Here is a 14,389-nt window from a genome sequence, read left to right as displayed (position 1 = left end):
ATGATTATCAGGTAATCATTTCCTCAAAATTAGAATAAGTCCATCCCAACTTTTAACCATGCAAATGTTTCTTTGCACTGGGACATTTGATGCGTTTGGCAGGCACTACAACCGCAACATCTTTATTGTTGCCTGGCTAATAGACTGATAGCCTAGCATGTCTTTTGCAATTCTCTATTCCTTGATGCCCTTCATGCATCCTTGCTAGGATACGTCTTCGGAGGCAGGATAGTATGACAGTTCTGTCACCTTTCAGCTAAAAACCATTGACAACGGTCAGGTCATCCTTGACACTTCTAAAACTGTCGCAGCAGCCATTGAGCCATCCTTCCATCAGATGTTTTATCACATGCTGAAGGATTGCATCGTTTGTTGTCTCTTCTCGAATTAAGCTTAGTTGTGCATCAGACACTGGTAACATGTCTGCTATGAATGTGTTGGCAGTATGAATTCTTTGCACCAAATTTAATTGTCTGCATGCATCCACACCTATTAATGATTTCGTAGAATCAACTATCTCAAACTCTAATGGTATGCACATGTAACAGCCTCCCCGAACAGGCGCCGGAATGTGGCGACTAGGGGCTTTTCACAGTAACTTCATTGAAGCCTACTTGTGACAATAAGCGATTTTCATTTCATTTCATTTCATTTTATGTCACAGTTCTTTGTGCAGCATGAACCTCACAGTAAACATTTGGACTTTTTAATCTTTGGAAACTTATTTACTACTTTCAGATCCACATCTGTTATCAAGTTTGCACCTGTATCAAGCTTAAATACAACATCTGAACCATTAATGTTCATCGTAACAGTCCACTTTCTGTTTAGATCTGTTAGTTGAAGTATTTCCTTTTCATCAGAGTCCAATTTATTTACCCTTGTAATCTCATCAGCCATGAAAGTGTCTTGCAGACTATATTTAGATGATTCTGAATTTGAGGTAAAACATTTTTATTCATCACCTTGTTTTTAACTCTGTACTTTCTTATATATGTTAAATTATTATTTTTAGTGATTCGCTGATGTACAACGGTATTGGGAGGCAAAACGATTTAGTTTACCGCATTGCGAGCATTTTTTTCCTTTTGCAGGACAATTTTTTCTAAGATGGGCAATCCGCAGCGTGTACACGGCATCATGCTGCTTGCGTCATGTTCAACATGGCCACCTTCAGTGGCATGCTGTCTTCTAAATTGCGTCACTGGAGTTAATGGCGTCGGCCAGGCTTCACAAATTCATGCCCTTTTCTTGAGCCCTAAACTCTGCATATTGATTTGTGGCTTGTTCGCTAGCCTTGCAGAGATTAATTGCTTCATCTCAAGGCAGAATTGGTTATCGAAGTAAACGCTCACGCAACCGCTCATCATATACACCAAAACTGATGTGATCACGAATTAGTGAATCTGTTACGGACAAAAAATTACAAGACGAAGCTCTGAGTCTGAGATCAGTAACAAATGAATCAATTGATTCTCCTTGTAGCTGCAGCCTTTATTAAAAACATGTAGCGCTCATAAGTTTAATTCACTTGTGCTTTACAATGAATGTTGAAACTATGGGTCACATTTGAAGGCCAGGAGGATTATTTCAAAACGCCAGAAGAGGCCAATGACTTCATAAGGGACCATAAACTGGCGGAGAACAGAGTTGGTGTGAGTTGGAGGAGTTATATCTGCAAAGGTTTGATACTATGGCTATTGTGTGATGCCGGAGGGTAGGGGTTCCGTCTTTTTCATTGGGGTGTTATAACTTTGTAAGGGGGTAATCACGCTGCCCCCCCCCCCCCCCCCCCTTGCTGTTTGTGTTTTTTTTTTCTTTTTGGAGGGGGTGATTTGCGATTTTAGGTCTTTCTCCTTTAACGGTAAGGGGTGTGTATGGTGGGGCCCGCTGTGTGGGGTTGCCAGTTGAGGGGCATTCAGGTGGGTAGGGGGGCTGTTTGCACAGGTTAAGGAGGTGGGGAAAGGGGCAGAGAGGTGTGTAGGGGGGGGTCGTAAAACGGGAGCTGCCACGTTGGCAGGTAATGCTGGTGAATGACGGAGAGGTGGGGGAGGAGGCCGCAAGAAGTGGCCAGGCTCCCGGGGGGGGGGGGGGGGGTCGTGACATGGCAGATTTGGAGACTGAGCGTGGTTATGGGTGGAGAGGGGGGCCATCTTGGATTGGCCAGCTTTAGGGTAACTTTCTCCAATTGGAAAAGACTAAATTTAAGTTGAGATCAGCGGAGGGCTTTGAGACATGGTGGTGGCTGTTTGTGACAATGTTTGGGGAACTGTTTGTCGTGGGAGAGGAGGAGGAGGTGGAATGGGTAAAAGGGGGAAAATTGTACAAACTGCAGACTGAGAGTTTGTGGAGTGTGTTTTTGTATATGTTGCTATTTTTTATACGTTTGGAATAAAATACATTTTTAATATTCCAAAGTCAGGATGGTGAGTGGCCGGAGGGGAACTTGCAGTGGTGCTCTTCTATCCTGGATTTGTTTGACAGAGCGACTATGTATTGGTTTAGTTGAGGTTTTGGATTTCATTCCACTTTACCTTTGGATTATTGCGGTTGGTGATATTGGTCCTGTGGTTAATAGTGAAGAGAAAACTGTTGGCCAGAGGATGGACTGAAGAAGTGGACCAACAAATGCCAAATGGAATTTTAATACCTTTTTTATTACTGTTTTATAATTTTTACAAATAATGCAACAAACTTTCAAAAACAAACTGGTACAGTACAGAACAACATAAAAAGACAGGAGAATCTCAGAATGGTACAGCAGTTCAACCAGAGAATGGGGGGTGGGGGTGGGGGGGGGGGGGGGGGGGGGGGAGGATAAAGCTATGATAGAACATGATGCACATCTTTATGCATAGTGAATTAAAGACTACATGGCTTATGAAAATCCTTGTCAGAGTAGGTCAGGCACAGCGGAGGCTATAAATTTGAGATGTGGTCCCATACTTTTTGGAATGTATCTGATTTAGAATGCAGTACAAATGTTTGGAACTCCATAGGGACACATTCCATAATTATTTTATGCCAATTTTGTATCGAAGGATACTTGTTCTGTTACTAATCCAGGAGTAGAGGGCATTTTTCCATGTTGCAAAAGTTAAGATATTATACAACCTTTTTTCATTAACGTCAATAATTCTCCTATCCGGGAGCCCCAGAATTAGGAGTATAGGATCAAATTTTAAGGCCGTGCTGGACATCTTATCCAGCTCTTTCACTCCACCAGACCAATAGGTTTTAATTTTGACACAGGACCATATGCAGTGTATATAGTCACCCTTAATTACCTGCCACTTTAGGCACATCGAGTACATAACAGGATCAAACCTGTGTCTCAAGCTTGGCGTGATATGCAGACAGTGCAATATTTTGAATTGAGCCTTCATTCTATCATCTATCGAATTTTAATGGCATATTCCCACATACTACCCCAAGTCTCTTCATTATTGATTGCCAATTTTCTTTCCCAAGACCGCAGAGTTCCCAATATACTCATTCAGATCCAGAACACAAAGTGTCATAAAATTTGTTAATTGACTATCAAGGTTCCGCAGAAGTTAGGATTTCTTCCACCAGAGATTGAAGCGCCAAGGTGCCTTGTTGTCTTATTATGGATAAAGTCTCTAAGTTGCAGATATTTTAACGTTGAGGTTCTCAAAATTGTTGGCATAACTGCTCAAAGGACGACAAGGAGATCTCTTTCTCTCTTCTCCTCTCTTCTCCTCTCGATCTCCCTTCTAATTGATGGACCATCCTCCATATGTTGGTAATTATAGGATTCTTAGCAGATGCAGTCCATGTACAACAACAGGGCCTGTAAATGATACAAAGACTGACCTGCTTAAATATCGAGCCAAATGGAGGAGGGGTTCTCTCTGACCTTATAAACCTAAAATGAGAAGCCAATTGGTATATTTTAATGTCCGACACCCCGATACCTCACTTGGAACCTGAGAGCTCCAACTTAGTCAACTTCAAGTGAGGTTTTATTTTCTCCATATAAACAAACCAATCTCCTTTTTAAGGGTTACAGCAACCTAAGTAACACAGTCATCTTTATCAATGCGATCCTACCCAGTCAAAATATCAGCGGGAGAACCAGTGGGTCAGGTACAACCTCATAGACCCAATCAACTGGTGGAAACTAACACCTTACAGTTGTTTGAAGAAGGTGATAATTACAACACTCCGATAAGTAAATCCCAAAGGGATCACTAAATGGAAAATTAGCAAAGGGGGGTGGTTTCCCCCTCAGCCCACTCACTGGCATAGCCTTAGACTTTATAAAATTGATTTTGTAAGACGTGCTGTTAGGTGAATTGGACATTCTGACTTCTCCCTCTGTGTGCCCGAACAGACGCCGGATTGTGGCAAATAGGGGCTTTTCACAGTAACTTTATTGCAGTGTTAATGTGAGCCTACTTGTGACAATAATAAAGATTATTATTATTAAATTGATAATAGCAGGAACCGAGACGTCCGGCTTGAGTACAAACAGCAACACATCGTCTCCATAAAACGTGATCCTATGCTGCTTCCTTCTACTATGTAGCCCAAAAATCAACGGTTCTGGCTAATTGCCTCTGCAGAGGAATCTATAGCTAATGTTATCAATAAAGGGGATAAGGGAAACCCCTGCCTAGTCTTTCGCTGGAGGGTAAAATTCTCAAATCTATAACCATTCATAAGCTCTGCCGCCAGAGGACTTTGATCCAGCACCTGTATCTACTTAACTTATTCCCTTCCCAACCCAAATCTCTGCAAAAACAAATAATTCCATTTCACCCAATCAAAAACTTTCTCTGCATCCAAGGAAATCAGTAACCAATCTAAGGCCAGAATATTATTCAGTAACCCTCAAACATTGTTGCAAGAATTCTGGCCAATTAATTTTTTAACTTCTATTTTATTCCACACTTAATCAATGATGCAAACAAAGCACAAACAAATATCAAGTTTCAAACAGTTTGTCATTTTCCCCTTTTTTCCCCCTAAACTACTCCAACATCCCCACCCTACCCACTGGCGACAAACAGATCCTCAAATAGAGACAGAAAGAGCCTCCACCGGCACATCCCTCTCTTTCCCCTTCCCCCCTTCTCCTACTACCTAACTGCTTTCCCTCCCACTCTGGCTACCCATCGCAGGCCCCTCCCCGACACTGCTTCTGTTAACTAGCATCTACTGCTAGCACAGCAACTCCCACCTGGAGATCTACACAAAGGACCCCACCCAAATCACCCCTCCCCCCCCCCCCTGTTTCTCCCACCTTCATTCTTCAAAAAGCTCCTACCAAGGCCCCCCAACATACCTGAACCACTCCAGCCCATCGTTCCAGCAGGAGAAAGAAACCCAAAACTCGGAACCATCCCCATATCAACTAAAACAAAAGCAAGACCAATATGCGCAAAAACAACGTAACACTGACAAAACGTGTATGTACAGATCGAGCCAAAATCAAGGGCGGGATTCTCCGTAGCTCGACGCCGAAATTAGGATCAGCGATCAGGGCAGAATGGCTTCCGATGCCGGAATCGGGGAAGTGCCAGTTTGAAGCCGGTTGGCAATGCTCCACCCCCTCCAAATCGGCGTCATCAGGATGCACGCTGCGTGCAGTCGCAACGACGTTGGCGAGCCATCAGCAGGCCCACCTGTGATGCTCCATCCCAATGGGCTGAGTTTCCGATGGCACGGGCTAAGTGTGGTCCCAGCGGTCAGGAACCTGGCGCGCCGGCAGCGAACAGTGTCCAGTATCGCCACTCAGCAGGGATCCGTGCCGTTGGTCGGGGCACTTCTGGGGGGAGTGGTAGGGGTGGGCTGTGGGGCCGAGGTGGCCGGGTGCATGGCCGGCATCATGTTTCCCGGCACAACCGGTGGGGGCGTAGGCGTGCGCGGCTGCAGCTTGTCAGCCCGGCGCATGCGCGGCTTGGGACCCAGCGATTCTCCACGCGATCCGCGGGTGCTCCAAGCTGCGCCTGTGCTAGCCCCTCACCGGAATCGGTGAGGGATTCGTGCTGATTTCCCCGTCGTGGAGCACCACGGACTCTCCATTGGTGCCGGCACTTACCACAGAAATGGAGAATCAATCCAGTCCAAAGAATTTCCCACCATTATCCCCCTCTTAAAAAACCCATGTTCCGTGACAAAGTCATTCGCCTCCTTTGGTGTCGTAAAATAATGTTCTTTGCCTTTTGAAAGTCATCCAGAGTTTGGCTCCAAAAGAGCGCTGCCTTGGCCTTGTAGAGATAGGAGCATTTAAGACCAACTGTTGAGTCTCTGAGACTGTGGGGAGCTTAAGGGAAGGAAAGAAGCACTTATTGAAGTGTCACTACAGCCCCAGACTAGCCTGCCTTGTATAATGACCAGGGGATACAGATTTAAGGTAAGGAGCAGGAGGAGGTTTAGAAGGGATGTGAGGAACTTTCACCCAGAGTGGAGTCTATGGGACACTGCCTGAAAGGGTGGTGGCGTTAGAGACCCTCATAACATCTAAGAAATATATAGAGGTACACTTGCAATTCCAAAGAATACAAGGATATGGGCCAAGTGCTGGAGAATGGGATTACGATAGGTGGTTGTTTTTGTCCCGCGCAGGTGGGATGGGCCAAAGGGTCTTTTCTGTCTTTAGACCTCTCTGACTGCATGACTCTATAACTCAGCAGAAAAACTCCTAATGCCTTGTCAATATCCTCTGTTTTAATCAATCTATTTCCTTTAGAATCTAGCACTGAGGGGATAGCCCGAGAAGTGTACCTCTTCCTAGTCCAGAAAGGCAACTATTAATTCAGCTTGTTCCCGAACTCATACAATTTTTGTTTTGCAAACTTTAAACTCATTTCAGCCCACTGAGTCCGCTAGGAATCAAGCCCCACCCAAACTGCGTAAATCTCCCTCGGCAACAGACAATTAGGGTTCCTACCGTAATACCTTTCTACTTCCAGCCGATGCTGATGTTCCAACATTCTACACCCTTTGTTGGCTGTGTACCAAATAACTAACCCCCTAGCGTAAGCCTTGCATGTTTCCCACAAACTTTGGTGTGCTGCCTGCACCAGAGGCAATGTTCCTATTTTCAAGGGGCTGTTGAATTTAGCTCCCATGAACTCGCAGCAGGAGTTACTGGATATCAAGCTGGCCAGGGGTCAAATTTTTTTTCTAGGGCTCTTGATATTTTCTCAAGGGCTACTTTTTGGTTTTGGAACAGAGGAACATGAGTAAGCCATTCAGCCCCTCAAGCCTGTCCTGCTTTTAAATGAGATTATGGCTGATCTGTGTCCTCAACCCATAGACTTGCCTTTGGCCCATATCCCTTGATATCTTTGCTTAACAAAAATCTACCTATCTCAGATTTAAAATTAACAATTGATTTAGCTTTAACTGCTGTTTGTGGGAGAGAGTTCCAAACCTTTACCACTCTCTGAGTGAAGAAGTTCTTCCTAACATCTCTCCTGAATGGTCTAACCCTATTTTCTAGACTATGCCCCCTAGTTTTAGAATCTCCAACCAGTGGAAATAGATCTACCCTGTCTTTCCCTGTTAATATCTTGAATACTTGGATCAGATCACCCCTTTCTAGCAAAAACAGGCCTAATTTGTGTAATCTCTCCTCGTAACTTAACCCCTGTAGTCCAGGTATCATTTTTGTAAACCTACATTGCACTCTCTCCAAGGCCAAAATATCCTTCCTAAAGTATGGTTTCCAGAACTGCTCACAGTACTCCCAAGTGGGGTCTAACCAGTGTTTTGTATTGTTGCAGCATAACCCCCATGTCTTTATACTCCAATCCTCTAGATATAAAGGCAAGCATTTCATTAGCCTTTTTGATTATTTTCTGCAATTGTTTGTGGCATTTTAAGGATCTATGCAGCTGAACACTCGAGTCTCTTTGGATCCATTGTAACTAACTGTCGTATTATCATACATGAAGGTAATGTAAGGGTTAATGAAATGTATACAGACAGCCACTCGAGGAAGCTAATCCTAAAAGTATATAAGGGATGATGCTGAGCCTTGTGGGACAGAAGGTTGGAGTAGGTGGTTGGAGCAGGAGCTGGCTAGGAAGACTGAAGATAGTGAGAGAGCAAGAGAGTAGTTTAACCTGTTGGTGAGTTAGAAGTAGATGAGTATAGTTTATGTGTGATGAATCAACTTTTTTCTTAGGGATAAGTGTTGAATCCAGTTAGTACTGTTTCATTAAATAGTTTTGTTGGTTTACAAGACTCGCTGTTCTCTGATCAACACTACACACCAAAGCCATTCTGATAGAGCAAGGCAGAGAATAACACATGGTACCAGGAGTTTGTCCCTAAAAACTAGAAATAGGTAGGTTAGCGACGACACCGTAAATGAAAAAAGATTGAATGAAGCATTCAAGCCTTTATGTCTAAAAGAACATCTGTGAAGCATGATGGAGAGTCTGCAGAAATCAGATCATCTCAGAACAGATGGGAAACTGTGTAAAAGTTGGGCATCCTTCAAACAGCAGTTTGAAATTTTTCTCTCTGCATTAGCGCTCGAAAATGCTTCAGATTCAAGAAAAATAGCGCTCCTCTTAAAACTGGCTGGAACGCAAGCTCTAAAGCTGTTTAACTCGTTTGAATTCGATGCGGATGAGGACAAAATGAAGTACAATATAGTTCTGCAGAGGTTTGATGCCCACTGCAAAATGCAAGTAAACAAAACGTATGAACGATATATGTTCAGGAAACGGCTGCAATATAGTGGGGAGTCAGTAGATGCTTTCATTACGGCGTTAAAATTGAGAGCGCAGTCATGTAATTTTGCCTCCGCATCTAACTCCATGATTCGAGATCAAGTAGTGTTTGGAATACAAAATGAGCGTCTGTGTGAAACAATGCTTAGAATATCGTTGCAAGAGGCGATAAATAATTGCAAGGCTAGTGGGCAGGCAACAACCGAATATTTTTTTTAAAAAAATTTAGAGTACCCAATTCATTTTTTCCAATTAAGAGGCAAGTAAAAAAATGGACTGTAGATCTCGATCTGAATGACATAGTAACACCATTTAGGATAGATACAGGTGCCTACGCGAATATAATTTTGTGGAAATCTTTTCTGCAAGCATATAGAATGCCAACCATAGTGAAGTCTCGGTGTTGACTGGTGGACTACAATGGGAACACGGTCGTCACGGAGGGTACATGTCATCTGTTGGTAAGACATGGAGAAATGGAAATGCCTCTAGACGAGGTGGTCAACGATGAGCATATATCGGTAGTAGATGTGCAAGCTTGTACAGCATTAGATGTGGTCCAGAGAGTATATGCAATAGATACGTCGATAGAAGCAGAAGAAGACTGGGAATGTCTATCATGTTTATTTGATGAGCCGGCAGAAGAAGACTGGAAACGTCTAACCACTGTAGGTTACAGCAGAGACACCGATGAAGAATCAGATGATGAGCCACGTGAAGAGGACCAGGAAAGTCTAGACACATTATTTGCGACTAGTGAAGTAGCAACGTCATGGAGGCCCTATATGACCAGGCGGATCAGTACATCTACTTCAATGTGGACCGAAACCACCAGGATGCCCGGGCAGCGGGGTTCGCAATCATCGGCGGGGTGCCCTGGGTCCAGGGGGTGGTCCCCCTACGAGCACCTGTGAATAACAGGCCACCGTACACAAACCGAAAGGGGTTCCACTTGATGAATGTGCAACTGGTGTGTGACCACTAGTTGCGCATCATACACACCTGTGCCCAGTACCCGGAGAGTGTGTGCACATCCTTCATCCTGGCACACTCAACAATTCCTGACATGTTCGAGACACCCCTGGCTGAGGGGCTTGCTCCTGGGTGACTGGGGCTATCCGCTGCGGTCATGGCTGATGACACCTGTACAAAGACCACAGACTGATGCGGAGACCTGCTACAACGACGCCCATTCAGCGATCAGTGGTGTGTTCGAGCGGTGCTTCGCCATCCTGAAGATGCGGTTCAGGTTCCTGGGCCGCTCTGGAGGGGCCCTGCAGTATGATGCTAAGAGGGTCGCACGAATTGTGGCGGCCTGCGGCGTCCTCCACATCATCACACAGCGGAGGAGCGATGTGTTGGAGGAAGAGGATGAAGGCCAGGCCTCGTCTGACTAGGAGGATGTGAGGGATGGTAAGGGCGGGCAGGACATTGAGCTCAGGCAGGCACGGAGGCCGCATGATGTATGCGCCAGGGCCAACGTGCACTGGATGCTCTGATCGCCTCCAGGTTCATGGAGTAGAGTGGGGGGACTGGCCAGGGGCACTGACACCGCACCCCACCCCCACCCCCACATCCCTGCCGCACTACGGGGTGTGGGCCCTGGGTTGGCATTAACACCGGTCTGGTTCATGGGATGGGGGATGATGGCAACCCGCTCTGCGATGAGCTCTGCTATTCTGCATCGTATGACAATGTCTGACTCCTGCCCATGGCAGCACTTCCCACCGTCCATCTGGGTGATCCCAGCATTCAAGCTGGGCATTCCATTCCATCACACGGTCCCATCGGATCCCTGGGTTGGTGGTGGTGGGAACAGTCGGGAGGAGAGTAGGGAGCACGGGCCACCCACAGGGTCTGCACCATTTCTCCCCCCCCCCCCACCTGTTCACCCATTTCCCCCAACCCGGCCAGCCTATAACAGCCCATCCCGCACACCCATCAGTCGGAGCACCGAGGCAGGTTGTAACAGTGGTAACAAGTATACTGGTTTGTGCCCCAGTCCCTATAACTGAACTGTGCCCTGCATCCGTGCCAACTTAACTGGTGTCTACCTTTCTGGCCTTACGGGCTCCAATGCTACGTCTAGGTGGCTTCCCAGATAGTACATCAGGAGTGGAGGTGGCCTGCTGTGATTCCTGCCCTGAAACCTGGCTTCTGGTTCGGGGCGTCTTGTCTTCTGGGGCGACCGGGCCTGGATGGGCCCAGCTGCACCTCGGGTGTCCCAAGTGGTGTGGTGTCACCCTGTTCTGCCCACCAGGGACAGGAGAGGAAGGGGTACGAGGTGCTGTGGGGGAGTCAGAGGTGCTGTGGTGTTCCGGCACCTTCCCTGCGGGGTCACCGGCACGTGCCTCATCACCTCCTCCTCCCTGGGGGTGCCCAATGGCCCCCGGGCTACTCCATGGGATAGGTGTGCAAGGGGAGCTACCCCCTGAGCCAGTCCTGGAAACCCACTCTGGTCTCGACCCAGGTCTGTACGCTCGTGGCCATGGAGCACAGGGAGTGGACCATCTCCGTCTGGGGCTGCACCACATCATGTGACTGCACCACATCACGCTCCCATCACTGCTCGGCTCAAGGGGGGGGCTCCGGCTGTGGCACTGGCTGGGGGTGAGGGACACCAGATGGAACCGCCCCATCCCCAGCAGGCCTGCAAGACAGTGGGTGCTGGCATGTGGGGCTTGGTGGGAGTTTGTCCAGGTCCGTGGGGGAGGGGGGTTACGGGTGTGTGGGGAGGGGTGGGTTTAGTGCCAGAGGCACAATGCTGCCTACTTACTCTGGCCACCGTGAGGAAGTCGTGCAGTTTCTTCCGGCACTGTTGGCCGGTCCGGGCGACGTTGCCCACGGCACTAACCACCTCTACGACCTGCGCCCAGGCACGATGAACGGCGGCAACTGGCAGTCTCCTTCCTGGGCCGGGGTACAGGGTCAACCGCCTCTCCTCCACAGCGTCCAAGAGGGTCTTCAGCTCTGCGTCCGCAAACCTTGGTACCGCTCTCCTTACTGCCATCTTGTTGGCTGAGATGGTGTGTGTGGGGGGAGAATTGTTATATGCAGCTGCAGCTTGTCAGCCTTTGAGTGTCAATCACGGACGCGGCGAATCCGGCACCGTTTCCCATTGGAATCGATTGTGTTCCAGGTGGTGCCGGTGCGAGCCCCTTAACGGTAGCTGAATCGCTCCAGGTGCCGCGCTGGTCTTTCTGTCATAAACGTCCACAGATTCTCCGTTGGCGTCAACACTTTAGTCTCAGAAACTGGGGAATCCCGCCCAGAATCGATGATTGGAGGAGCAGCTCCTCACAGATTCTGTCTGCATTTGCTGCTCCTCCAATCAAAATGCATGGAGGTGACCTTTCTTGAATTTTCGCCCTGGTCAGTGAGTTTTTAGGGACTATTTTGTGAGATTTCCAGGGCAAAGTTTCCTGTTGCCCCCATATACTTTGAACCCATGTCAGGCTTCATCTTCCCACCCCACTAAAAGACAGTGGGCTGGATTCTTCGATTTGTAGACTGTCCCCATGCCGGTGTGGGAACGCTGGAGGAAAACTGGTGCAAAACGGGCACCGATTCCCGGTTTTACTGGGGGCTAGCAGGAAGGCAGCGTAGAGCGCCGAGCTTTAACTGTCGATATGGCTTGGAGAATTGCCGGATACGTGGCCGTGCCTGCACACCGCGGCGGCTTGCAGCGGCCGTGCCGTGCTTCATGGCGAATGCCGCTCGCGGATCCGGCCCGCGAAATAATCCCCGTCTTTGGCCGGCTCACGTGCCCCGGATCGGCCCTCCCCCGACTGTGGCAGTGCTGGACTGAGTCCGCAGCCGCCATGCTGAGATCCTGACGGGTCAGACCATGAGAGACCCACGCCGTCGGGAACTCGGACGGTCGGGGGCGGAGCATTTGGAGGTGATCCTCCGGCAATGGCCAGGGACCATGGATACGTGGCGCGCCGTACTCTCCGATTATGCCGCTTGGGGGGGGGGGGTGCGGAGCATCGTGAAAGTGGCATGCCCCACAACTCTGTCGGCAATTTGGATTCTCCGGCCGTCGCCAAACGCGATTTCTGCTATCATCCAAGATTTTATAGCAGAGCACTTCGGAAATAGTGGCAGGATTGGAGAGTCAGCATGGATTCATGAAGGGGAAATCATGCTTGACAAATCTACTGAAATTCTTCGAAGATGTAACTAGCAGAGTTGACGAGGGGGAGCCTTTCAGAAGGCTTTTGACAAAGCCCTGCGGAAGAGATTAGTGTGTAAAATTAAAGCGCATGGGATTAGGGGTAGTGTATTGAGATGGATAGAAAACGGGTTGGCAGACAGGAAGCAAAGAGTCGGAATTGACGGATCTTTTTCAAATTGTCAGATAGTGACTAGTGTGGTACTGCAGGGTTCGGTGCTAGGACCCCAGCTATTCACAGTATATATATTAATGATTTAGATGTGGGAACAAAATGTAATATCTCCAAATTTGGAGATGCCACAAAGTTGGTTAGGAGGGTGAGTGAGCTGTGTGGAGCATGCAGAGATCCTTCAGTGTGATCTGGACAAGTTGAGTGAGTGGGCAAATGAATGGCAGATGCAGTATAATTTGAAGAAATGTGAGGTTATCCACTTTGGTAGCAAAAATACAGAAGGCAGGCTATTATCTGAATGGCCATCAATTAGGAGAGGTGAATGTGTCCTCGTACACCAGTCACTGAAGGTAAGCATGCAGGTACAGCAGGCGGTAAAGAAGGCAAAAGGTACGTTGGCTTCACAGCAAGAGGATTTGAATACAGGAGCAGGGATGTCTTCCTGCAATTATACAGGGCCTTGGTGAGGCCACACTTGAAATATTGTGTGCAGTTTTGGTCTCATTATCTGAGAAAGGGGGTTCTTTCTCTAGAGGGAGTGCAGCGAAGATTTGCCAGACTGATTCCTGGGATGGCAGGACTGACGTTTGAGGGGAGATTGAATCGGTTAGGATTGTATTTGCTGGAGTTCAGAAGAATGACAGGGGATCTCCTGGAAACCTACAAAATTTTAACAGGACGGAGATGCAGGAAGGATGTTCCCAATGGAGGGTGTGTCTAGAACCAGAGGTCACAGACTGAGGATACGGGGTAGACCACTTAGGACAAAAATTAGGAGAAATTTGTTGCCGAGAGAGTTGCCGCCCTATGGAATTCGTTGCCACAGGAAACAACATAGCAAATTAAATGTAGTGTGGTGAAGTGTGGAGTTATCCACTTTGATTGGGGGAGAAAAAAGGAATATTTTTTGGTTGGCGAGAGATTGGGAAATGTCTGCACTCTGAAGGGCATTGGGGTCCTTGTACATGAATTGTGGAAAGTTAAATGCTGGTCCAACAAGCAATTTGAAGAGCCGGTCAAAAAGGCCACATGACCTACTCCAGTTCCTATTTCTTAGTTGTCAGGGATTTCTTATTTTCTTGGGGATTCTAAGGGGGTATCTGATTGAAAGGTCTGATCTAACAGGAATATTTTTAATGGTACAGATTAATGTTCATAATTTTGGTTTCAGTCTAAGCATATACATCCTATTAACACCAGCCTATGTAACATCACACACATAGCGAAAAATAGGTTGAATTGTGTAAGAATGATTTAAAATATATCAGTTCTGAGCCTCACTTCACTGGAAATTCAAAGTTTGACCTGAGAAATGACTAACTTGAA

At 47.2% G+C, this 14,389-nt stretch overlaps 1 protein-coding gene and 1 long non-coding RNA gene across 2 annotated transcripts in view; one reads left to right on the top strand and one right to left on the bottom strand.

The window, feature by feature from the left end:
* LOC140428454 (uncharacterized) overlaps positions 1-14,389 on the bottom strand; it is a 126,183-nt gene that overhangs the window by 36,814 nt on the left and 74,980 nt on the right. The window lies entirely within an intron of this gene.
* The window catches only part of LOC140428453 (protein-tyrosine kinase 6-like), a 59,091-nt gene that overhangs the window by 5,407 nt on the left and 39,295 nt on the right, over positions 1-14,389 (top strand). The window lies entirely within an intron of this gene.

This window comes from Scyliorhinus torazame, chromosome 8 (assembly GCF_047496885.1).
Source record: "Scyliorhinus torazame isolate Kashiwa2021f chromosome 8, sScyTor2.1, whole genome shotgun sequence".
In the NCBI taxonomy this organism is placed as follows: Eukaryota; Metazoa; Chordata; class Chondrichthyes; order Carcharhiniformes; family Scyliorhinidae; genus Scyliorhinus; species Scyliorhinus torazame.
Note: the sequence above shows the minus strand (reverse complement) of the source record. Positions and strands in the feature narration are given on the sequence as shown.